The sequence below is a fragment of the Miniopterus natalensis genome, chromosome X (assembly GCF_054644295.1).
Source record: "Miniopterus natalensis isolate mMinNat1 chromosome X, mMinNat1.hap1, whole genome shotgun sequence".
Lineage (NCBI taxonomy): Eukaryota > Metazoa > Chordata > Mammalia > Chiroptera > Miniopteridae > Miniopterus > Miniopterus natalensis.
The window spans coordinates 33,632,090-33,656,696 of NC_142103.1; the positions used below are offsets into that span (position 1 = coordinate 33,632,090).

The window sequence follows — 24,607 nt, forward strand, 5'->3', positions numbered from 1 at the left end:
AGGCACCCACTGGATGAAGATTTCAGGTCCCTACCAGATGAAGGACTTTAGGAACCCTCCTGAAAAGGACTTCCAGAGCCCTCGGGAGGAAGATTTTAAATGTCCTTCTGATGAGGACTTCAGATGGCTCCAGGAGGAAAACCTCAGGGAAGCTCCTGAAGAGGACTAGAATTCTTGATGATTTTAGACCTTCTGGAGTTTAGAGCCCATCAGATGATTTTAGATGAATTTTGATCACTCAGAAGGTGGCAAGTTTGGTTTTGGAAAGCATACATGGGAAGTTTTCCTGAAGGGAGATTTATGCTTGATCCAAAATGAAATTGTTGTTTAGGTAGAATAAGACCTATTAAGATGATGGATCTTCCATTTGAGGCTAAGGTTAATGAAATTCTAGAAATTTTCCATGGTTATAAAATCAGACCTGATTCAGTTTCGATATAGTATAATGAGCAAAGATTACCTACAGCTGAAGCCATTGTTGTTATGACAAACTATAACACAGCTATGGCTGCTATTAAAGATCTACTTATTGATTTTTTTAATCTAAGTGATAGGCCAGTTGGCCCATCCAAAATTAGGTTAATTTTGCACTAGAGAACACTTCTAAATTCAAAGTTACTTCCCCACAGTATTGATGCAGTAAAATGCATTTATGGTTTTTAAAGTGTTTATTTTTAATTATCCAATAAAAAGAAACATTTTAAATTTGACCTGTGAAGAGAACAAATGTAAGCAGTAGAATGTGAGTCCAGTTTTTTTTGGCTTGGAAATTGCAGTTTACCTTTTCTTTTTTTTTTGTTTTGTTTTGTTTTTTTGTTTTTGTTTTAACTTATCTCTATTGTTGAAAGTACTACAAATGTTTCCTTTCCCCGCCACTGATCCCCTCCACCTTGCACCCCCCCAGGCCTGCCCCACACTATTGTCTGTGTCCATAGGTTATGCATATATGCATATAAGTTTTTATGTTAATCTCTCCCCACCCACTCCCCCACCCCATGCTTCTGTGTCTCTGGATCTATTTGGTTCATCGGTTTATTTTGTTCATTAGATTCCACACATGATTAAGATCATGAGATATTTGTCTTTCTCTGCCTGGCTTATTTTGCTTAGCATAATACTCTCCAGGTCCCACCCTGATGCCTCAAAGGGTAAGTGCAGTTTACTTTTCCCCAATTAAAATTATATATGTTCTTTTTTTGACAGTGGGGAAAGGACTAATTCTCTGAGTGCACTAATTTTTGTTGATGTCATGGATAAACCTCAAGACCTGTATAAAGTAGAGCTATATTTGGGGAAGATAATTTTTATATTCACTTTCATTTACATTTTGTTGTATCCATCTTTTACCCAAAATGTATAAGGAAATAGTCAGTAACCGATTGTTCAGATTTAGCGTTTTTATTGCTGACTGCCTGCAGAATTAATGCCCACTTTCTCGTCTGAGATATTACTGTGTTAAGCTTTCCATTAATTATAAATACTTCAAAATGCACATACTGTGACCGTGAAATTTACTTATGTAAAAAGCTTGGGCTATTTTTTAGATTCCACGTTCATAACTTGAAAAGTTTTATAAACATAAATAATTGCAACTAAAAAGAAGGTAGTAATATGTAACTGTTCTGAGTTTTTACATTATTTTACTCTAATGAATATTTTGAGTGTAATTTTGTAAGATGAAAAATAATCTTCTCTCAGATTTTTTTTTTTTTAAATGTCTTTATGGATTTCAGAGAGAGGAAGGGAGAGGAGGAGAGAGAAACATCAATGATGAGAGAGTCATTGATCAGCTGCCTCCTGCACCCCCCCCTGCTGGGGATTGAGCCTGCAACCCGGGTATGTGCCCTGACTGGGAATTGAACCTCAATCTCCTGGATCATAGGTCCATACTCAAGCCCTGAGATATGCTGGCCTGGCTTCCCTCAGATTTTTGAAAGAATTTCTCTGCTTTCTTCTACCATCCATTGTTGCTCATGGGAAGTCAAAAATTAGGTCCATTTGGAGGTGAATTTCTCTCTGTCTCTCCCTCTCTCTCCCTTTCTTTCTCTCCCTCCCTTTCTCCCCCTTCTTTCCTCCTTCCCCCCCACTCCTCTCCCTCTTTCCTTTGAAATTTTATAATGACATATCTAAACTGTATATCATTTATGGTGGAGTAAGTGAAGAGAACTTAGAGGAAAGACATTCAGGAGTTGAATTGTTGGGAAAAGAAACATGCATTTTAAACTATTTTATTGAACAGGCTAACTTTGATGGGGTAAAATTATGAAACAGGATCATCCCTCTTGCAGCAGCATTTTCAGACAGTCCAATCTCTCTCTCTTGCTTGTTGATGGCAAATTGGGAAAGTCACACCGTTTTTTTAAGTTACTTTCAGATAACAGCTGTCTAAATTTTGAGTTTTAAAGAAAATGTATTACAATATAAGATGAAACCTTTTTTTTTTTTTTTTTTTCAGTTTAGTTCCTTTATTTAATAGGCAGTAATAGTCTCAAAAATCTTTCTCTTCATCAGATTTTTGATCCCCTTGCAAAACTTTTGGTTTCTGAGCTTGAACATGGAGCTTTACTCCATCAATAACATGACTGTCCTGTTGTAGTGCATTCTGAAGTTCTGAAGACAACTGAATCCAGCCCATTCCTTTGTGAAAGCCAGTCTCTGTCAAAAGGTACAGTGCACTTTCGTACATGGCCAAATTGTGCAAGGTGTTCTCTCAGCTCACTCAAGGCAGCGGTCCAGGGGATTTTTCTGACAAAAGCTACCTGCCAGACAGCACTCACCCACAGAGCTATAGCGCCCCTCACAGCCATCTTTAGATTGCAGACCAAAACTCTTGTTTTTTATACTTCATACTTTACTGCTCTCAAATCCCTCTCACTTGATGCTCACGATCTAGCTGTAGCATGGAGGGATGTGCTGTGTTCTTTTCATATTTATCTCCCCTATTTGTCACTACTTCTTTTGCTTTGGCATTGAGGACTGTGAATGGTGTCAACTGAGGGTTGTTGGTGCCAATTCAACGACAACAGAAATCCCCAATTTAAGGTGCAATAAAGAAGGAAACTTTATTCAGTGCAAAACAACTTGATTGCGATACAGCAAGGCTGTAAAAACAGCACTGCTATGAGTCAGCCAGAGGGCCAGGTGGCCTGGGACCAGGACCCCCTCGACTAGACAGCTCTGCTCTGCTCCCAGCTGGTCTGCTCACTCTACTCTGGCCGACAGCTTTGGTTTTTCAGCCGAGCCAGGAAAATGCAGTCTTTAGGCTTCCGAAGTAAAGTGTGCCCTCAGAGTCAGAGGGGAATTGGCTTATATGGAGAGAAGTCCCCGCCCCTGATCACTGATTGGTATGTTTTCATGCAAATGAGGATACCAACTCGGTTCATTGTCTTGATTGGTCAGAATAGAACCACGCTGGTTGATTGGAGCTGGCAACTCTGATTGGGTGGGGAAAGCCTAAGCCCTCTTGGTTTAAATAGGACTCCAGGAACTCTGTTATAAGGGCTGGCTCAGATGGCAGGAGCACAGTGCAGGCAGGCAGCTCAGTCAGAGGCAGGCAGTTCAGATCCCACTTCTCCCTGAAGTGCATGTTTGTGCAAGAGGTCCCTGTGCAAAAATGGCTGATAGGCTCCTTTTTCTAAAAACATTGAGCCCAGTTAGCCACCAGGAACCCTTCTTAGTAGGTATCTTCTTTCTCATAATCCTTATCTGAGGATATTTTTTCCATGGCTTTTCAGAGAGAGTGGAAAAGAGAGAGAAATAAAGAGAGAAGCATTGATTGGTTGCCTCCTGCTCTCACCCCCACTGGGACCGAGCCTGCAACCAAGGTATGTGCCCTTGGCCGGAATCGAACCGGGGAGCCTTCGGTCAGAGGGCCAACGTTCTAACCACTGAGCCAAACCTGCTAGGGCAAGAGCAAATACTTTTTGATTTAGCTGGTACTATTTGCAGTTTTCTCTCACCTGTAAGGTGCTATTTAGTATATTATGTACCCAAATGTGCACTCTCTTTTTCTTGGGGTCCTTTTGCGGGTTCTATAGAGACATCTTTGCAAGAGCACTACATATTACGCCACTCCTTGGTGCAGAAGATGGAATATTTGATATACTCCCTCACCCTGTGTGAATCTCATAATATCCACCACAGTACAGGCATGACAGCAGGTACTGTAAACAGAGATCAAACAAATTTTTCATAATTTTTTGTTATATATGAAACTGTCATTTTTGGAACTATGATACCTCTCACTGATCTTGTCTTTTGTAATAAAATAAGTTAGATCTCAACATTCTACAATAATTTGGTAAATTTCTTAACATTGTATTTTACACTGATTAATGGTTAGGACTTTTTATAAATACATGATAGCCATTGGCCAATATAAAATTAGAACTCAGACACTTCAATCTCAAAATCAATATTTAGATTCTGCTACTTCTGCTGACAGTTAAATGTATGCACACATACAAGTTAACTCTGCAACTGGTTTGAGTATGTAGAACATATCAACTCTTTCTAAGTGTTGTTTAGATCAATTAATAAGTCATTAATCAGAAGAGGTAAGAGAACAACCAAAAGGGTATAGGATAAGCGTCAGTAAACTGTAGCCTGAGGACCAAATGTAGCCCGTTACCTTTTTTGGTTAATAATGTTTAATTGGAACGTAACTAAATCCATGCATTTTCTTATTGCCTTTGGCTGCTTTTATGCTACAATGCCAGATTTAAGTGGTTGTGATAGAGAGTTGATAGGATGGAAAACATAAACTATTTACTATATGAGCCTTTACAGAAAAACTTTACTGAATCCTAATTTAGAAGAGTAGGTAAGTGTTGTACTCCCTAGGATATATGCATTGCTGGACAGAAATACTTAGCTCTATCAGCATGTAATAAAAGGTTAGGGCTGCTACCAATCCTGTGAGTGACAGCAGGAGGAGGGCATTGTATTATCAGAAATTATTCTTGCTCTGACATTTTTGAAAGTCAGTAAGTCTTGATTTACATAAAAGTATCATTACACTAATTCTGAAGGTTAAGGCCTTGATAGTGTTAATGTCAATGCTAAAAATTTATCTAAAACAATTACAGTTATAAAATTATTAAGTATGCTATTAATTATTTGCATGCCAGGAAATCCCAAATCAATGGGAAGGGTGGTCAACTCCATTAACATAACATGACAAATTCTGAAGTGTTATGAAAGTTTTCAGTAGAATAAATCACTAAAGTGGTATGCATGACAACTGTGGGAGTTAGAAGAGCAGCATGCTATTTCTTATTCTGATTCACAGGTGTATATAAGGATATTTTCCTCCAGCCTACACAGTGCTTCAGTTGTATATTTACCTTCCCTGAGTTTACAGCTGTGATTTGAAGTTAAAATTAGATAAGTTAATTAAAGTGAATATTTGGTACCAGCTGTTTTTTAGAGTCAGGTGATGATTTTGTTGGATTCACCAGAGCCGAAAACATTGTAAATTCTCTCTACTTTGCCTAATTATGTGCCACAGGAAGAAGTTCTAGGAACTTTGTTTTCGTTTGTTAGAAAGAATCAGAAAACTGAGCCAGACTTGTTTCAATTTAACCTCAAGCCAGATGCATATCACCTGCTTTGGGTGTTTCATTTTTCTTCAGAAACACACACAGCTGTAGTTTGATTATGCTCTCTCTTTGTGATTGCAGTTGCCAAGACAGTGCTGGGTACAACTTAATCCATTCAAAGCAATATAAGTGACATAAATCTGATTCAATGTGAAACAAACATGTCCAGAAGTGTGTTCCTTTTAAATATTTCTTTCCATGTTATTTGTTTGCATGGCTTTGGAGAGTGGGATCTAATTCTTATAGTCAGACAAATGCTACTTGTCTATTACAATTTCTTTTCATCATGGCAAAAATTAACATTTTGAAACTGAGTTGTAAATATATAAGAGGAGGGTATTAAAGTGATTTGAGAGCTGAGATACTCTTGTTTATTCTTTCATGTGTTGATTTATTTTGTCATACCTTTTGAGTCTGTTAAATCTGATTAAATTGATAGATACATAGAGATTTACACACAGACTCACATGGACACACACACTTGTCAGGCTAATATAGAACACCATGAAAGCTATGGACTTTTAGTGGTTTACATCATTGATTCATTCAGCAATTTTTAATGATTGCATATCAGAAAACATATCAGACAGCTCAGCTCTCCCACCCACTAGCTGTGTGAACCAAGCTGAGTAATTTAATCTCTCTAATCCTTGGTTTCCTTATCCATAAAATTGGGAAAAAATAATAAAACTCAATTAAAGATTTTTTTGTAGGACTCCAGTGAGATAACATGGTACATTCTGGGTAAGGCATATATTTAAATGTATAATCATGATGCAAAAAGATTGTTTCTTAATGACATTGTTATGATATTAATATTTGGGTCCTGTCATCTTCATGGATGGCCTTGGTGACCCTGTGGCTAGCTCTCTCAACAAACTTGATGCTTTATAGATGTTTTATCTCTTCAATTTCACTCCACTTCAAACTCTCATACTCATGGCCCTAGGTCAGACATCTTGACATTCGAAATCACTCTGTTTTTAAAATATGAAACACAGATATTCAAGCATCTGATAAAAAAAAATTTTATCTTTTTATAGGTCTCTCATTATCTTGCCTCTGTTAGGCACCTCTTTTTTATTTATTGCATTGGCACTACCTTTGACACTGCAGTTGTCCTCCAGTGAACATATTACATCATCCCTTTCTTTGAAGAGTAAAATTTGTAAAAATGCAGACTTGTACCAAGGGCAGGAGGAGCTGTGCCAAGGATGGCAGGAAGTGGTTTACCCTGTGTGCACACGATTATAAAATTTACTAAAAGTTGGTTTGCTTTTTATGATCACCATGCACCCAGCAATTATAAGATATATCAGAAATTAGTACTCTTGCCCGGCCGGGTGTGGCTCAGCGATTGAGCATCAACCTAGAATCCAGGCGATCAGGATTCAATTCCCGGTCAGGGCACATGCCTGGTTGTGGGCTCCATCAATGACTCATCATTGACGTGTCTCTCTCTCTCTCTCTCTCTGAAATCATTAAAGATATATTTAAAAAAATAAATTAAAAAAAGAAAAAGAAATTAGTGCTCTTCCATGAACAAATTTTTGTTTATCTAATTTCTAAATGATTTTGGTAGTTAATGCTGACTTTTGATAATAAATATGTAAGTGCTGCTTCTAAATCCCTCTATAGGAAGATCCCCTGTATCAAAATATGATTATATCAAGAACTCTAAGAAAGGAGGAGTAAAAGCCTGAAGAAGCTTAAGCCCATTGGTATTTTAAAGTTGAGGTTCATTTGAAGATTTCCTGAGTCCCTTTATTTCCCAGGCACACAAATGTCCCAACATCCTTTGAGAAACTTGTCTTGAAGCTGGACCTAATGATCTCCAATCGGGGGTGTCATATCAACCCAGGTTTTGAAATTTTTATTTGACATATTGTCAGATACTCCTCTGGGAAAGAGTTTAATGAGTGCATAGCAGAAAGCAAATCAGACAGTTCAGCTCTACCACTCGCTAGCTTTGTGGTGCTCACTACTATTTCTTCCTCTCCATTCATTCATGCCTGGATCCACACCAATTTTTTTCTGCTTCTACAGCTCTGCTGAATCCAAGTTTTTCACAGTTATAAAAATGGTCTCTTAGTTGATAAATTTTATGGATATGTTTTTGGACTTCATTTTAACTGATATCTTCATTCCATGGGGAGGCCAAGTCAATGCCAGGTTTTAAGGCTTTTCAGTGCAGAATAGCAGTCTTGCTTGGAGGCAGTGGTGCACTCTGTGAATTGAAACCCTTCATGATCTGGCACAGTGAAATCCTTAGGGCCTTCAAGCATATCAATAAGCACACACTGCCAGTGTATTACAGGAACAGCAAAAAGTCATGGATGACGCAGCTCCTCTTCCAAAGTGCCCCCCTCTTTGGAGAATAAAATACATTACCTTGTAAGATATTGCTTATTGTTGGCAATATTCCTGGATAGTCTCCTTTTATTACTGATGTTCATCCCAGTATCAAAGTGGTTTTTATTCCTCAAAACACCATCTCTTTGATCCACCAATGGATCATGGACTTGTAGCAGCTTTTAAAGCCTACGACCTGAAGAGAACCTTTACCCAGACTATTGCTATGACTGAGGAAGACAATGAGAAGACACTGATGCAATTCTGGAAGGATCACAACATCTATGACTGTATCAAGAACCTTGTTTCAGCTTGGGGTGATATCGCCAAAGAGTGTATGAATGGCATCTGGAAGAAGACACTTAAGATGTTCATCCATGACTTCAAAAGATTTGCTAAGGATGAGGAAGTTGCCAAAAATCATTTAGACTTTGGTTGAGATGGCAAACAACTTTACCCTGGGTATGCATGGCAGTGACATTGAAGAGCTCCTGGAGGTTGTTCTAATAAGTGATCAGAAATAGGTTTTGAAATAGAAACAGAAATGCATAGCTAAAGAAGCGGCAAGAGAAAAGGAAAGTGCAGAAGAAGGAAAAAAAAGGACCTCCAAGAAAATTCACAGTAAAAGGTTTAGAAGAAGCTTTTATAAATTTCAAACATTTTAAGGAACTTGTTGAAATTTGTAAAGATTTTTATTAATAGAGAGGAATGTTCATAATCTGCTTATAAGTGAATTTATCGTAAAAGAAAGAGAGAAAGAAAGAAAGAAAGAAAGAAAGAAAGAAAGAAAGAAAGAAAGAAAGAAAGAAAGAAAGAAAGAAAGAAAGAGGAAGGAAGGAAGGAAGGAAGGAAGGAAGGAAGGAAGGAAGGAAGGAAGGAAGGAAGGAAGGAAGGAAGGAAGGAAGGAAGGAAAGAAGGAAGGGAGGGAGGGAGGAAAGAAGGAAGGGAGGGAGGGAGGGATGGAGGGATGGAGGGAGGGAAAGAAGGAAGGGAGGAAAGGAAGGAAGGAAGAAGGAAGGAAGAAGGAAGAAGGAAGCAGAAAATAAAACCAAGTTATTAGCACGTCATGCAACCTACTAAATATATTGAGTTCACTTAATTTCCACCTTTTAAAAGTGAATGGTTATAGATATATTTATAAATTAGTAAAAATGTTTTATGTAAACACTTTATACTTTGATTTGTTTAATTACTTTTATGCCATGAGGTCTTTTTTATGTGCTAATCATTGTTTAAAGGCAGGCATTTTTATTTATGCATAACAATTGTTACATATATGCCAAATATTTTTCTATGCTATTAAAAAATAGCTACTGATTGATACACTTAAACAGAATTTTATATATAAGTGAGCCAAAGATGACCTCTGTGCATTGGACCCCAGTTTATTTCTTCACAGCAGACTGACACAAATGAGCTCAAACACCTGCCATCAACCCTCAAATTTTTACCACTTGTTTTAAACATAACCGAAGATAAACAGATTTTTAGCTATACTTCGCATAGCCCATGAAAATACATTCAGCATCTATTGGCCAGGAGTAAGATAAGACCTCAAGCCACTGTTGCCCTTCAGAACCTTCTGACCCAAAAACTGTGATACGCTGCTGAGTGACATCACCTAGATGCGTAAGTCCCCTTTCCAAAATTCTTTTCCGCTGCGAGTTCCCTTCCCCTTCTTTCTCTTTGAGTGATGACCCCATGCTATAGCCTCTGTGGCAGACTCATGCTGTAAGGGATTTCCCTCGTAAGAATACTTATCACATTGTTGCTCAATAAAGCTTGTATGTTCTGTTTCCACCTTGTGGTTTATTTTTTCCTTGGTCCTACACATAAATCTGTTGCTGTGGGCATTATTGATTACTTATTTTGAGTAAGTTACTGTAAGTAATATCACTGTGTCAAAAAGCATAGACATTTTCAGCAAATTGCAAAATTATAAAAAATACCAATAAAACAAAAATGCAGATTTACCCATTTTCATATGACTCAAAATTATAGCTGATGAACTGTCTGTGTTCTTTCTGTAATTATTTATTTTTTAATTAAACTATCACATATTATACTTACATTTTCAGGCTGAATTTTTTGCTTAATATTTTAAAAATATCCATTACATCAGTAAATATCTTATAATATTAATTTATAATAATGTAGTATTCTGTTGCACAAATGTATCATAATTTGTTTAGCTAGACCTCTATTTTCAAATATACAATGTATTTCACATATGTTGTTCATCTGAAATCATAATCTTTTGGGAAAATACTTCTGCAAATATTCTTCTTTAGTCACATTAAGGAAAACTTTTAAAAATTACATTGATGAATCAAGGGGCATGCAATTATTTTAAGAGTTTTATATATGCAGCACCATGAAGAGTAAGATAAAAAAATAAAAAGTTCCAGGCCCTTGTTCCCTGATGGAAGCATGAAAAACCAACAACAACTAGAGATGGAATAAAATAACTTTATAGCCACTCTGGGAAACAGTAACAGATCTAGAGACACCAAGTGAATGTACAATAAAAAAAAAGCAACTTTCCAAGCAGTAGGAAATTTCGTGGTGTATTTATATGCCCTTGGCCCAACCCCTGGTCACTGTAATGCAATGTGGTTAGGATGAAGCAAGGACCGATTCCCAGCGGCTGCCCTTGAACCAGGTGGGAGCAAAGAAAATATTGTTTGCAATCTTCTGACCTATCTGCTTAATACTCGAAGGACTGGTCCTCTTTTTGCTTGGCTTAGAGCTCATATGGGAAGAGCAGCAAAGCTCAATTCTTAGGCTGTGAAAAGTTGCCTGAAAGAGTAGGAATTACCCATGGAAGTTAAGTTTAGGAGGATTACAGACCTGCAGCAAGAGATTGTATGTAGAGTGATGCAATAGAACATCCAGGTCCCTGAGAAGTAACTAGGGTAAGACCCTCCAGTTAATTAAGACATTCAAAAGCAGGCCCTGTATAAGGAGAAGAGAAACCACCTCCCCCTCCACTACACACACACACACACACACACACAGGAAGGCAAGCTAAATGGCCAGAAAAGACAGAACACCTTAAGCCTTCACCTTGGGCTTATTCCAAGGCTCATAACAACCTTTGATCATCAATAAAGGTCTTTCAAGGCAAGGAGCCAGTTTACCAAGACAGAGGGGAGGTTTCATGTTTGTTTAATTGTCTTATTTTGTTTTAATTTCTCTTTATTGTTGAAAAGGATGTCCCCTTTTTCCCCCCATTGACCCACTGTCCCCCACCAGGCCTACCTCACTATTGTCTGTGTCCCTGCCCTATGCATACATGCACATAAATTCTTTGGTTAATCTCTTCCCAAACCATGCCCGCTAAGCCCCTGAGGTGGGTTTTTATCAAATGCCAAATTTCAACAATCACCCTCAAAGAAAAATGTGATGGAAGGACACTTCACATGCATGGGGTGGTAAACACACAATACAGTATACAGATGATGAATTGTAGAATTGTATACCTGAAACTTATATAATTTTATTCACCGATGTCACCCCAATAAATTCAATAAAAATGCTAAATAAATAAATACACCTCAAATATAAATCATCATCATCATCATAATAATAATAGTTACCTACATCAGAGGTTGTGTGAGGACTGAATGAATTAAAAATGTTAAAAACCTAGCCCAGCTGGGCATGGATCAGTGGTTGAGCATCGACCCAGGATTCAGGAGATTGAGGTTCGATTCCCGGTCAGGGCACATGCCCGTGTTTCAGGCTTGATTTCCAGCAGGGGGCCTGCAGGAGGCAGCCGATCAATGACTCTCTCATCATTGATGCTTCTAGCTCTCTCTCCCTCTCCCTTCTTCTCTCTAAAATCGATAAAGATATATTTTTAAAAAAAAATAAATAAATAAAATTGTTTACAGCCCTAGCCGGTTTTCTCAGTGGTTAGAGTGTCAGCCCACAAGACTGCAGGTTACAGCAATTTATGATACACTGAGTGCAAATAATAGGTGAAAAGCAACTGAGCAGGCCCAAAGAGCTTACAGTGAAGTTGAAAGAAAATGACAAAAACTTGGCACTGTAATGAAGGGATTGTTAACTTGAAGTTGAGTCAGGGAGTGCATGAACTTCAATGAGGAAAAAAAAGTTAAATCTTTATTTACATTAACCTCCAAGTCAAATTTAGCATTTTCTTCAACTATTAATATAGGCGACAAATCCCAACAGTGCCCGTGGCTTTATTTCTAAGAGTAATTACAGATATTTCCATATCAAGTTATGATTCTTGCAGGTATCTCAAAATATTATTTGCCCTCATCACTACTTTGAAATTATGATAGTTATCGGACTGGCCTGCTTCTAGATCTTATTAGGTACATTCCAAAAGAAGTGCCCATCAGTAGTTGAGTGGATAAAAAAGCTGTGGTACATTTGCACAATGGAATACTATGCAGCTGTGGCTCTGTTGGCTGAGTGACATCCCATGCACCAAACGGTCACCTGTTCAATTCCTGGTGTGGGCACATGCCTTGGCTGCCCAGTAGGGGGAGTGCAGAAGGCAGCCGACGGATGTTTTTCTCTCACATCAATATTTCTCTCTCTCCCTCTCCTTTCCTCTAGCTCTAAAATCAATAAAAACATAAAAAAAATAGCCATGGGGATGTAAAGTACAGCATAGGAAATATAGTCCCTGATATTGTAATAACTATGTATGGAGTCAGATGGGTATGAGATTTATTGGATGATCACTTAGTAAGTTATGTAATGTCTAATCACTGGGTTGTACACCTGAAACTAATATAATATTGTATGTAAACTGTAATTGAAAAATAAACAAAATGTTTAAATTCAAAAAAATAAAAAATAAAAATAAATAAATGTAAAAAACAGTGATGTTAAGGGGGGGTGGGAGCAGGGTGGAGGGAATCAATGGGGGAAAATGAGGGACATCTGTAATACTTTCAACAATAAAGATAAATTCAAAATACACACAAAAAACATTTAAACAGTAATGCATGGGAACTGATCAGTTAGATTTACAGTTCAGTTGAGTGTAAATCCTAGGTGTATAGTGTGAAGTAGAAAACTTGTATATATAATAATTATATATTTTCTCAATGGTTAAGCCAGGAGTCCTAACACTTTTTGTTGAAAATATTATTTTGTGTTTGTTTGTGTTTTGTTAATGCTCATATGAGGATATATTTTTTCCATTGGTATTTAGAGAAAGTGGAAGGGAGAGAGTGAGGGGGAGAGAGGGAGAGAAACATCAATGTGAGAGAGGCACATAGACCATTTTCCTCCCCACATGGGCCCTGACTCTGGCCAGGGATTGAACCTGCAACCCAAGTATGTGCCCATAACCAGGAAACCAACCCTCGGCCCTTCTGTCCACTGGCTGACATTTTAAGCACTGAGCCATGCTGTCCAGGAAAAAAATATTCTTTATCCATTAGTTAAGAATGCCAGGTCTTCATATATTAACTTGTCAGGTATACTTTGGTTTGTTTCTATATTTTCCAGTCCATTTTATTGGTTATCATATTTTAATGTTGGATAGGAATTTTTTTTTTTTAATATGAAATCAATGAAGATTTTAGAGGAAGGGAGAGGAAAAGAGACAGAGAAACATCAATGATGAGAGAGTCATTGACAAGCCGCCTCCTGTACGCCCCCCACTGGGGATCGAGCCCCCAACCCGGGCATGTGCCCTGACTGGGAATTGAACCGTGATCTCCTGGATCCTAGGTTGATGCTCAACTGCTGAGCCACACCGTCCAGGAGGAATAACCTTCTTTTTATCTTCTGTCTATTCTTTTCCCCAGTTGTTTTGGTCCTGAGCAATTCTACTTGTAGATTGACTTAAAAGCCATGTTTTGAGCTCTAAAATCCCACTGTGGTTCTTATTGGACTTATGGTAAATTTATAAATGAATTTTAAGAGTTTGTCGTCTTTGCCATGTCAGACTTTTCAATCTATTAATGTGGTATACCTCTTCAATTATTAAACTCTTACTCAACGTTCCTCAGTAAAAATATATTGCTGCTCTTATGCACAAGACCTACATTCTTTCTTAAGATACTCATAAAAAAGTTCACATTGTATTGTTGTTGTGAATTGCATCATTTATAATTAATAAGCACAATTAGTTATTGCTGTAGTTTTTATTAATTAGCTCATTAAATTATTTATTTTTTACCCTCCTCACTTCAATTTAAAGCATTCTTGTTATACAACAAAAAGACATTAACTTATATTATCTATTTATTTATCTTTCTATACATATATATATATTTAAATTTATTTTACCTACAGTCTTAATTTTTTTTTTAATATCTTTATTGGCTTCAGAGAGAGGAAAGGAGAGAGAAAGAGAGATAGAAACATCAATGATGAGAGAGTCATGGATCGGCTGCCTCCCACACGGCCCCTGCTGGGCATCGAGCCCGCAACCCGGGCCTGTGCCCTCACCGGGAATTGAACGAACCCGGATCTCCTGGATCCTAGGTCAACACTCAACCCTGAGCCACACCCGAGGGGCTGTAAACAATTTTAATAAAATTTCCAACTTACAGAAAAACTTGCAAGAATGGCACAAAAATTGCCATGAGTTCTTTATAAAGATTTGTGATTTAAAAAAAATATTTTGTCCCATTTGCTTTATTATTACCATTCCCCTCATCGCTTTCTCTCTCTCTTAAAATCATTTGAGGGTGAGTCATTATTACCATCTTCCTTACCCCTGAGTCAATCAGTGTGTATGTCTTAAGAACAAGAACATAGGTGTCCACAGTAAAATTATAAATTTCAGAGAATTTAATATTAATGTAATACTATTATCCAATCATATCTCATCTTGAAATCTCATCAGTTTTTGCAGTATATTTTTCTATTTTTTCCTCCATTCCAATATCCAATCCAAAATCCCACATCATGTTTGTGCGATGTCTGCCTCATACTCTGTCACCTGACAGAGCTCCTCAGCCTTTCTTAGTGTTTCATGACCTCAAAATTAAATATATAGGCTAGTTAGTCATTTTGGTGGAATATTCTTCAATCTGAGGTTGTCTGATACTTTTCATTACAGGACTCAGATAATTTATTTTAGGACAAGATTAACCCAGAAATGATGTGTGCTCTTCAGGGCATTTTATCAAAATGTTAACTTTGATCACATACCTAGCCTGTCCTGTGAGAAGATACTGTATTTTTCTTTATAAGTAATTAGTAATTTGGGAGATACTTAGAGAGCATATGTAAATACCTTTGCCACATGATTATCTGCACCCGCTAGTTTTAACATTTAATTATAATTTCCTAACTCTGCATTTCTTCTACAATTATTAATTGGCCTTCAAATGTAAGGAAGAGCTTTCCTTTCTCTACATATATTTATCTATGTATTCATTTATATCGGCATGGACTCATGGATTCTACAATGTTCAAACGATTATAATACATTATTATAATAATTTAACTTGATTTTATGTTGCCTTAGTTTTGTCCAGTAAAAATTCATTAAAATTATGCTCTGTGTCCCTTAGAAGTGCTCCCATCACTTGTTGAATATTTCCTATCTTTCTGGCACAAAAAGCTGTCCCACGATCATCTTGTATTCTTCCTGCTCCAGACTTGGAATTGGCTATTTCCCCACAGGTCCCTGGAATTTGTTAGTGGGGACTGTTATCGTAAATGAGACCCTGATGACTAGATTTGCTTATTTCTACTGGAGAGCCACTGATTCCAGTTCCCCTCAGTGGAGAAAGAAAAGGGGACTCTCAACTCTACTCCACAATTAGTTCCCCTTGACATCAGCCATGTCATTACCAAGGGGAGCGTCTTAGGCACATAAACGATACAAAGGTAGAAAAAGACAGGTCTGTTCCTTTTTAGTTTTATGGTTTTTGATGTTGCACAGAAGGACGAAGTCAGCTCAGTTTTATTCCATGTGTTTAGCTTATATAGTTTTCTCTTGTACATTTTTAAAACTTATATTTTAATTTGTAATCTATAAATATTTCCAGTGTTTGTCTAGATGTAGATCCCCATGGACTTAGTGTGGAGCCTGTGAATCTGCAGACACGTTATTGGTTTTGATTGAGGAGGAAAAAAATCTTCCATTTAAGTTGATTATTTATTTTCACTTGTTCTGATTTGTTGTTCAGTAAACCCATAATTCTTAAGCTGAATATCCACTTTCTGATCTTCATATAAATTGCTAACTCTTTTCATTTCCATTTCTTTGAAGCTTGAGGACTTTCATCTTACCTTTATTGCTTACTGTTCCTGTTTCGCAGAGAACGTTTTTTCAACAAATCGTTGGTAATGCCAATCAGATTGATTTTTATTCACTTTCCTGCTGTGTATGAAATAATTTCTGGAGGTTATGGTTTCTGAGCCTTCGGGAGTAGTCTTATTTTCCTAGATCTACAATACACTTCAAATAGTCCTTGTAAGACTTTTTAAGTTTTATTAAAGCATCCTGAAGGGTAAGAGAGATGTAAGCACAATATTGCCGTAAGACAGAAAATGTGGTTTGGATCAGCCCCAGTAATTTCTTACAATTTCAACAAAAATGGAAAACCCCTATTTTTACAAGACATACATCTCTTCATTGAGAAAGAGAGTTCATTTACATGCTTTCATTACCCCCCCCCCCCCCCCAATATTAATGCTTAAGCACTTGGTAATTCATTTCAATTCTTTAACACTGACTACATCATTTCTCTCCCAAAACAACATATGGAGAGGGTTGATGTACCTAGATCATATTACAATTTTTACCATGTCAAAATTATTTATTCACTACAACTGTTTAAACATTCTATAGTACTCTACCTGGAAAAACTGAATTACCAGCATGGCCTACACTTGTTGCATTGAATAGTTCCTGCACACCAACCCACAATTCTTTTTGTTTTACTTATTTGACTGCACTTTCTACTATGAAATATACTCCTATTATCTACCGAGCTTCAAATCTTTTTTGGAGGTAGAGGGGGGATGGTTATATTTCCTAACTGGAAATGAAATATAAAGTCTGAGGGCAAGTAATACTCTGGCACTTTCACAAAACCAATACCCATGCTAAAGAGCATTGGTTGTCCAAATTTTTTGGATAATAAAACCCTTACCACCTATCTGGCTGGCAGGATTGTTCTATATCTTGCTTACTGTAGAACTTATTTCAGCTACATTTCTCTTGTTATGAGTGTACATTCTTTTCCAATTCTGCCAGTAGGTATTATATTAGTCTTATTTGGGGGGAGAGGATCATTTATTTTTTAATCTATTTTTGTGTCTTCATAAATATAAGGAAGTTGAGAAAGGGCTTGTAAGGAGCCAACATTAAAACTCCAGAAAATAGTGATTAGCTTATTGTGTAAAATATCATATTTCCCTTATTTCCCTTCTTTTTTATGACAGTTACAGCATTTAAAAAAAATCTTTACTAGGAGTTTTAGTGGAAATCTTCATGTTTTTATTTTTTTGAAATGGGCCACAAGATTCTAAGCTATTTTTCCATTTTCTGAATCCAGTTATGCATTTGTTATATTTTCTTCAAATTGAAATACACCCATCTTAACATTTTAAAAGAAAAGGGATTGCAGGATATGGCTCTTAAAAAGAGAAGTGTCTGTGGAAAGTTTCTTACTTTGACCTAAAAGTTCACTTCCCTGATAAAACCACCTTCCTAAGAATATGACAGGTTTTCTCACCAGTCAGTCACATCCTCACTGGACACTTAAGATATGCTGAGAATCACTCTAGATACTGTTATGGAATAGAAAATGAGATATAGAGTACTTATTAATCAAGGACCCTATAATATTGGGGATACTTGCTTCAATTTTTTCACCCTATATGAAGAATATGATTTTATAGAGTACAGGGTGCCCCCCAAAATGTATAAATACTTTAACAGCTGATAGTTCAATCATGGAAATAAAATGCATTTTAATAAACACTGCCTTTGTAATTATTCAGAGTGTGTGTCTACATTTTTTGGGTGATACTCTCTATATCAGCTTCACTGAATTTGGGACAGAGTAAGATAATATGCTTTAGTTGCATACTTAACACAATCATTTTCTCATTTCACTTAATAGCTCTTTACCAAAAAGTTATTATGATACGGCTTCAAAAGACAATATGGTAAGAATTCAAAGAAAAAGAATATATTTCTCCTGGCTTGGCTCAGGAGCTCACATACTAATGCAGGAGACAGAAGCAAACACCAGCTATGGTATTATTATTTAGCATGAATGTAAACCTCTGGGAGTAGGGGGAAAGTGATTAATTTAATCTTATATACTCCCTGTCTTTCTGACTTGGCGAGTATCCCCAACAAACAAGGGCCTGCTGTATGGAAAGCCCTCAATAAATGTTTGTTGAATAAATAAATGGATAAGATTAGAGAAGCTTTCAAAGAAAGCTCCAGGAAATGAGTAATAGTTGGGTAAGTCAAGATCTGGAAAGACACTCCCAGGAGAAAAGGGATGGAAAAAACTTTCCAGGCAGAAAGAAAAACATGAGTAGACTTACACAGAGACAAAAATTAATGATTTGTGTGAGGAGCAGCAATTAGTCAACTGTAGCAAAATAATGTCATGCGCATTTAGCCTTGATTTTGGAAAGTTTCCTTGGGGCCAGATTATGAATGACAATGGATGAAACCCTAAGGAAATTGGACTTTATAGGTTATCAGAAATCACTGATGATTTCCTAGCCACAGAATGAGACCCTGTCTGAGTTATTTGTAATAACAGAGAGAGAAAAAAGTGAGGAGCCTGACTCAAACTTTCATAAATATTTTTAAAGTATTATAAAAATAGAGATTACAAAACAGTCTTCATACATTGTAACAAAAATTTCTCCAGAGACTAAGATGTGTTTTTTTAAAAATATGTTTTTTAGAGAGAGGGAGAGAGAGGCAGAAACATCGATGAGAGAGAAACATCATGCGCGCCCCCTCGCGGGGATGGAGCCCGCAACCCGGGCCTGTGCCCCGACGGGAATCGAACCCTTACCTCCTGGTTCATAGGTCGATGCTCAACCGCTGAGCCACAGGCTGGGCAGATGTGTTGCTTTCTACACAGGTAATTTTTTCATAAAACTGGCATTTTAGACAAACCACCTATGAGCCAAATGTGGGATGTGTTGCTGTGTTCCTTCACCTCGTGACATTGTGTCATGTGTCACCCTGTACCAGATTATTTTTATGGGCGATTTGGGGAGTGCGGACAGGCACAGCATTTTAACAACTACAGTATGAGTTAGCTATTATCAACAACTTAGAACTTCTCTTTTACAGCTGCGCCACATTTAAATACTACTTCTGCATGAGTGTATGAGGACATGTGGCTAAGAATGCTTGTCATTAAAAATATCATCCAGCCTGGCCGGGCGTGGCTCAGAGATTGAGCATCAGCCTACGACGCTGCACAGTTTACCTTTCAAGTTGGCATATTTCAAGGTTTGATTCCCGGTCAGGGCACACGCCCAGGTTGCGGGTTCGATCCCCAGCAAGGGGGGTGCAGGAGGCAACTGATCAATGACTCTCTCATCATTGATGTTTCTCTCTCTGAAATCAATAAAGATATATTTTAAAAAAACACACAACTTCCCCCACCCAAAAAAACGCCCCATCATCCAGTATCCATTATCTGATGCCTATTATATTTGCTGCAGATCTAGTGGCTAGTATGTGACATTATAAGTGGTCTTTTCTAATGTGGAGGATCTTGAGCCATTTTACCGGCAGTAGCAATTTGGATATTTTCCATGAGCACAGGAATTGTCTCTAACAAATGGTTTCTGAACGTTTTCAAGTAATCAGCAGATGGTATAAAAACAAAACCCCAAATAAACTAAATTAGAAATAAAGAATGTGAGAATGCCCTGGTCATGCTTCTGCCTCCACTGCTATCATCGTAGCTGTAAAATATCCAGATTTAAATTGACATTAGCTGAGGAAGTGCATGTGGTTTCATCTGCCCTTTGTGACGGCTGCTTTATGATATTTTTCCAAAAGAATATATTACACTAGAGCATGCCCTTGTAACCTGCCCACGTGCACTTTTCAACACCATGTCTGCTGTAGTATAAAAAGTTCTTATATTTCCTCAGTAAAATAGTTGATAAGTCCATGATCATGCAGAATTAAATATGTCGACTTGAAAGGTAAACTCTGCAGGTGACAAAACAAATATGATTATATTGACTTTAAGACATTTCATTTGGTTCCTGAATTTGTATTAAATTTTGTAATCTTTCAAAAGCTCCAAGGTATGTCCTATCAGGCAAAAAAGAATCACTAGTTAGGGCTAAGGTAATTGTAGCAATATTTAAAGTGCGCACAGCACCATATTTCAGTCACTGATGTGATCATTTACGAGTAACCTATTACAGTTTGTTAGCTCAGAAGTGACCTTTTTCTTGTAAGCAAAGGGCACATTTTACAGCTTTCTGAACATGTCTTATCTACTTAGAAGGCTTTAGAGAAAAGTAAGATGAGGTGACATTTAGTTTTATTCTAGTTCATTGCCATTAACTTCCTGCTGCTGACTTTCAGATAGTTGTGTATGGCCCTTAATCAAGAAAGAAAAGAAAAAAAAGCCACCTCCTCTGTATGCCAAGGAAATGTGTTGAAATGTAAAGATAATAACAAAAATTGGAAAAGATGAATAACTTCTGCCTGGATTCTAGCGCAACGCTTAAAGATCTGTAAGAAATACTCCAATAATCAAGGTTTCCATCAAACTGCTCTTTACTAAAAGCTCATTGCTCCAACAACTGGCACCGCCTCTGAGCAGCAATAACTTACAGGCTCCATTTCCACTGCCTGAAATTTACATGAGCAGCAGAAAGATCACAGGATAGGAAATGATTCTGATTTTGAGTTTCTTCCCAGTGTTGCGATCGCATTCAGAATGCAATTCCATTCCCAGCTCTGCCGGGCCATTTCGTATACTCAGTGCCTTGCTTTGCACCCTGTGGATCAATTTAGCTATGAAGTTAACAAAGTATGGAAGCTTTCGACGAGCATATATTCACCCGTGCACTTGCTATACTTTTCTCTGCAGTGTGCTTAATGGATTTGGACATAAAATCGAAGGCGTTTCACAGGCTGTTTGGTATGTATGGGAAATCACAGTTCAGAATGAGGTTTTCATTTCAGTTAATTTAATGTTTGGAGTCTGTCAGATATACTGAGATGGGTAGTTATACGATGTATACAACGACAGGATCAGATCTCCCCCCCCCCCCCATGGTTATCTTTCCTTGAATGTGTTCATTAAACTGATAAATGATTTCCAACAGAGAACATTAGAAATGCTCCAGACTTTGCAGAACAAAAGGAAAAGAAGACAAATTTAAGCTAAAGTTCGAATCTCATATGGAACCTTCTAGTACAAACTGAAACCTACCCCGGTCTTGATTGTTATTTTGATATGGTCATTTTCTTTTCGCTCTTGGTTATAATGATATCCCATATTTTGAATAAAAATATTCCACCCCCCTGTGCTAATGATAAACAGCAAAGAAGTAAAAATAATTTAACTCAAATATTGTGACAAAAATTCACTTTTACCTGTATTGTTTAAAGTAGTATTTTGCATTTTCTAATATTGCATTTGAAATTATTGTAAACTGAAAATCACATTTTGAGGAACCATCTCCTTTTATTAGATTAATTTGGAAACTATTCTCTAAAAAATAGCTTTTTGCTCATAAATGATTTTTCCTTTATGATTTGAGTGCTTTATTGCAATCTTTTGTCAAATTTTCTGTTGCTTAATTCACATAATTAATTTTTTTCTCTCTGTTTCCACCATAGGATAAAGTTAAACTCTTTGTCCAGAAAGCACCTGCTTTTTATTTTGGCTTTCCTTTTTTAACCGAATTTTATCGATTTTCATTTTAAAAACGAGACAAGCGAATTTTCTTAAATATATATGCAAATCATAAATTTTATCTAAGAATTATTACACTCTTAAGTGATCATCAGTAATTTGATTACAAATCCATGCAAGTTTATAAAGGCACATTTTGTGTATGGGAGGAAAAATAATTTCAGAGGACGGTAAATGATAATTTTCCCTCCTTCGTATATGATCAGTAATTACTGTGTTAAAGTCACTTAATAAGCTTGTTTTCTTAGAAAAAAAATGAGAAGCTCCAAGAATCCTATATAAAGCATTAAATCCCATTAAACCGCCTCTGTTCAGTCCCTGTTACCCTGGGAGAGTGTCTAAACACATTTAGCAGCCATTACCTTCATGTTTCAGTGAGATAATGTAGCTTTATGTCAGACAATAAATAGCCTTACATGCCTGTGGTCCGAGTGGTCCCTTTTACGAATATGATGCATCACCTAGGAGTTGTAATTACGCATAATCTGTACCAGGGAATTAGCTAGGACAGATGTCAATCCCACTCTGAGTGGAAAAAGAACACTATCATCAAGGCAACTGCGGTATTTTCTGATCAGGATATAAATTACCGTTCTCTTCAAATTGATTCTTTGGCTTCAGCTTTTTGCTCATACAAAAAAGTGAGCAGAATGAAAGACACTCGGAGCCAACTGTCAGTGACCTACAAACATCTGTCACGAGAAAGATAAGGCGCGGGTCAGGAGCTGCAGCTGAGCGCGTAAGTGATGGGTTGTCTCTGCTGCAGAAATAAGGAAGCCGACCCGCTTTTATCCAACTGTGAGAATTAAAGTTGTCACATCAGAGGTTCTAAATTCAAATCCGAGCACTTTAGAAATCAGTAAACATTTCAGAGCGAAGGTGATGGATACCTTTTAGTTATTCGCCTCCAACTTCTTCCTTGTACAGGCATTCGTATGTCTTTGTCTCTTTTTTTCCAGCCGCCGTGCTATGCACACAGCAAAAATTAGACAAATAGGTGGTGAGTGACTGATTCACAACTGTGACAGGCGCCCCTTAAAGCTCACCCAGTGAATGCACTAAACGTTTTGTCTCAGTTGAAGAAACAAGTCTACAAAACAAAACAAAGACTGAGATTAAAAATACTAATAGTTACTGTTATTAAAATATACAAGAAATGTATGCCTTGCTGCTATTTTCTTAAATCCAAGATTCTCATGAGGGGAGCCTGTTTACTCACAAGAAAGGGAAAACTCTGAAATATGTGGTTTGTTCTGCAGGCTTTCTTGACTCTCCAACCATTCCACTGGAACGGCCTCATCACTAGTATGAAAACTCCAGTTTGATCAGATCCATCAAGATGAAACCAGGAAAGAGAACCATGAGAATTTAAAGGAGATTAATTTTAATGCATGTGGTTTTTCCCCACGGATGATGGGAGAGCTGAAAAGCCAAAGAGGGAACAGTGAGGCAAGTAGCAGTAGCAAGAAGTCCCCCCAAAGCCTGGGCTAGAGAGATGTGGTACTTTCGCGGGGTGAAAGCTGAGCTAGGGCAGGCCCACCTGGCAGCGGCTGGGCCTGTGGGGGAGAAACAGGGGCCTGTCCTAACCTTGCCTCTGAGCGGTACCCCCCCTCGGCTGAAGTAAACTGGCAGGGGAGCCCGGGTAACACAGCCCGCAGTGGTCGAGCCCCCTCTGTACAGAGCAGAGCGCCCTTAATAGCAAGTGAAGGGTGACAATGGGTAGGAGGGCAAGCGGGCTGGAGGTAAGCATGGGACAGTGCGGACCGTGTAAGATACGCTCCTCCGCCTGCTCTCAAGGAATCAAAGACACATGGCAGTAGGTCCACAAAGGCATGACAACTGGCAGATTTATTGTGTACAACGTACATATTACATTAAAACATGAGCGGAGCTTCCTTGCGTTCTTTCTAGAATAACCATTGAGAAAGATTGCTGGACAAGGCCATTCAAATTAAGCTTTCATTTTCTATTTTTCTAATCTTGCAGGCATACAAATATATATATATGTATATATTTGATATACATCTAAATGATGTATGTACCACACACACATATGAGAACAAATATTAAAACACTGAGGAGAAAAGATTGCTAGATAAAGCAGTTTTAATTTAGCTTTCATTTTATGTTTTTCTAGTCTTATATAGGAATACATATAAATAAAGACATGGATATGGTTAATATACATATTTATATGTATATATTTATATAATATACATATTATATAAATAATATATAATATACATATTATATACATATTATACACATATTTATATAATATGTATATTGCACATGTATACACACATAGGTGCTCACTACCACTTCAGTTTGACAGACTTCTTGCAGCATTATTTCAATGATGAATTTTTACATCATCATTTTTTTTGAATGGCTGGCCAAGATGTCAGTGCCAAAAAAACCAGACTTTAGGTTTATCTTCTCTGCCTTTGATCCCTGTTTTGCAAACACGTAAATATCAAGAATCACCTATCATTTTATCCTCGATGCCGTATTTTACACATAAGGGCTGGAAAAATGTGTTTCTTTGTTAGATAACTCATTTAAAGGCATACTGTGCGTGCAGGCACCACATCTTAATATACCTCCAGTAAAAACATACACAATTCAAACATGGAAATTATGCACTGAAGAGTGGAAGCTTCAGATGGGGCAAGCCATTCCCAAAGTGACTTGAAACTTCAGTGCCAGCAAAGGAGACAGAATCAATTGTCTTTGGCAAAAAGATCTAACCCTGGGAATCATCTT

The 24,607-nt window shown here is 37.4% G+C and overlaps 1 pseudogene; it reads right to left on the reverse strand.

The window, feature by feature from the left end:
* Positions 1-2,488: 2,488 nt before the first annotated feature.
* On the reverse strand, positions 2,489-2,807 carry LOC148090453 (SRA stem-loop-interacting RNA-binding protein, mitochondrial pseudogene; annotated as a pseudogene).
* Between the last annotated feature and the right edge of the window lie 21,800 nt (positions 2,808-24,607).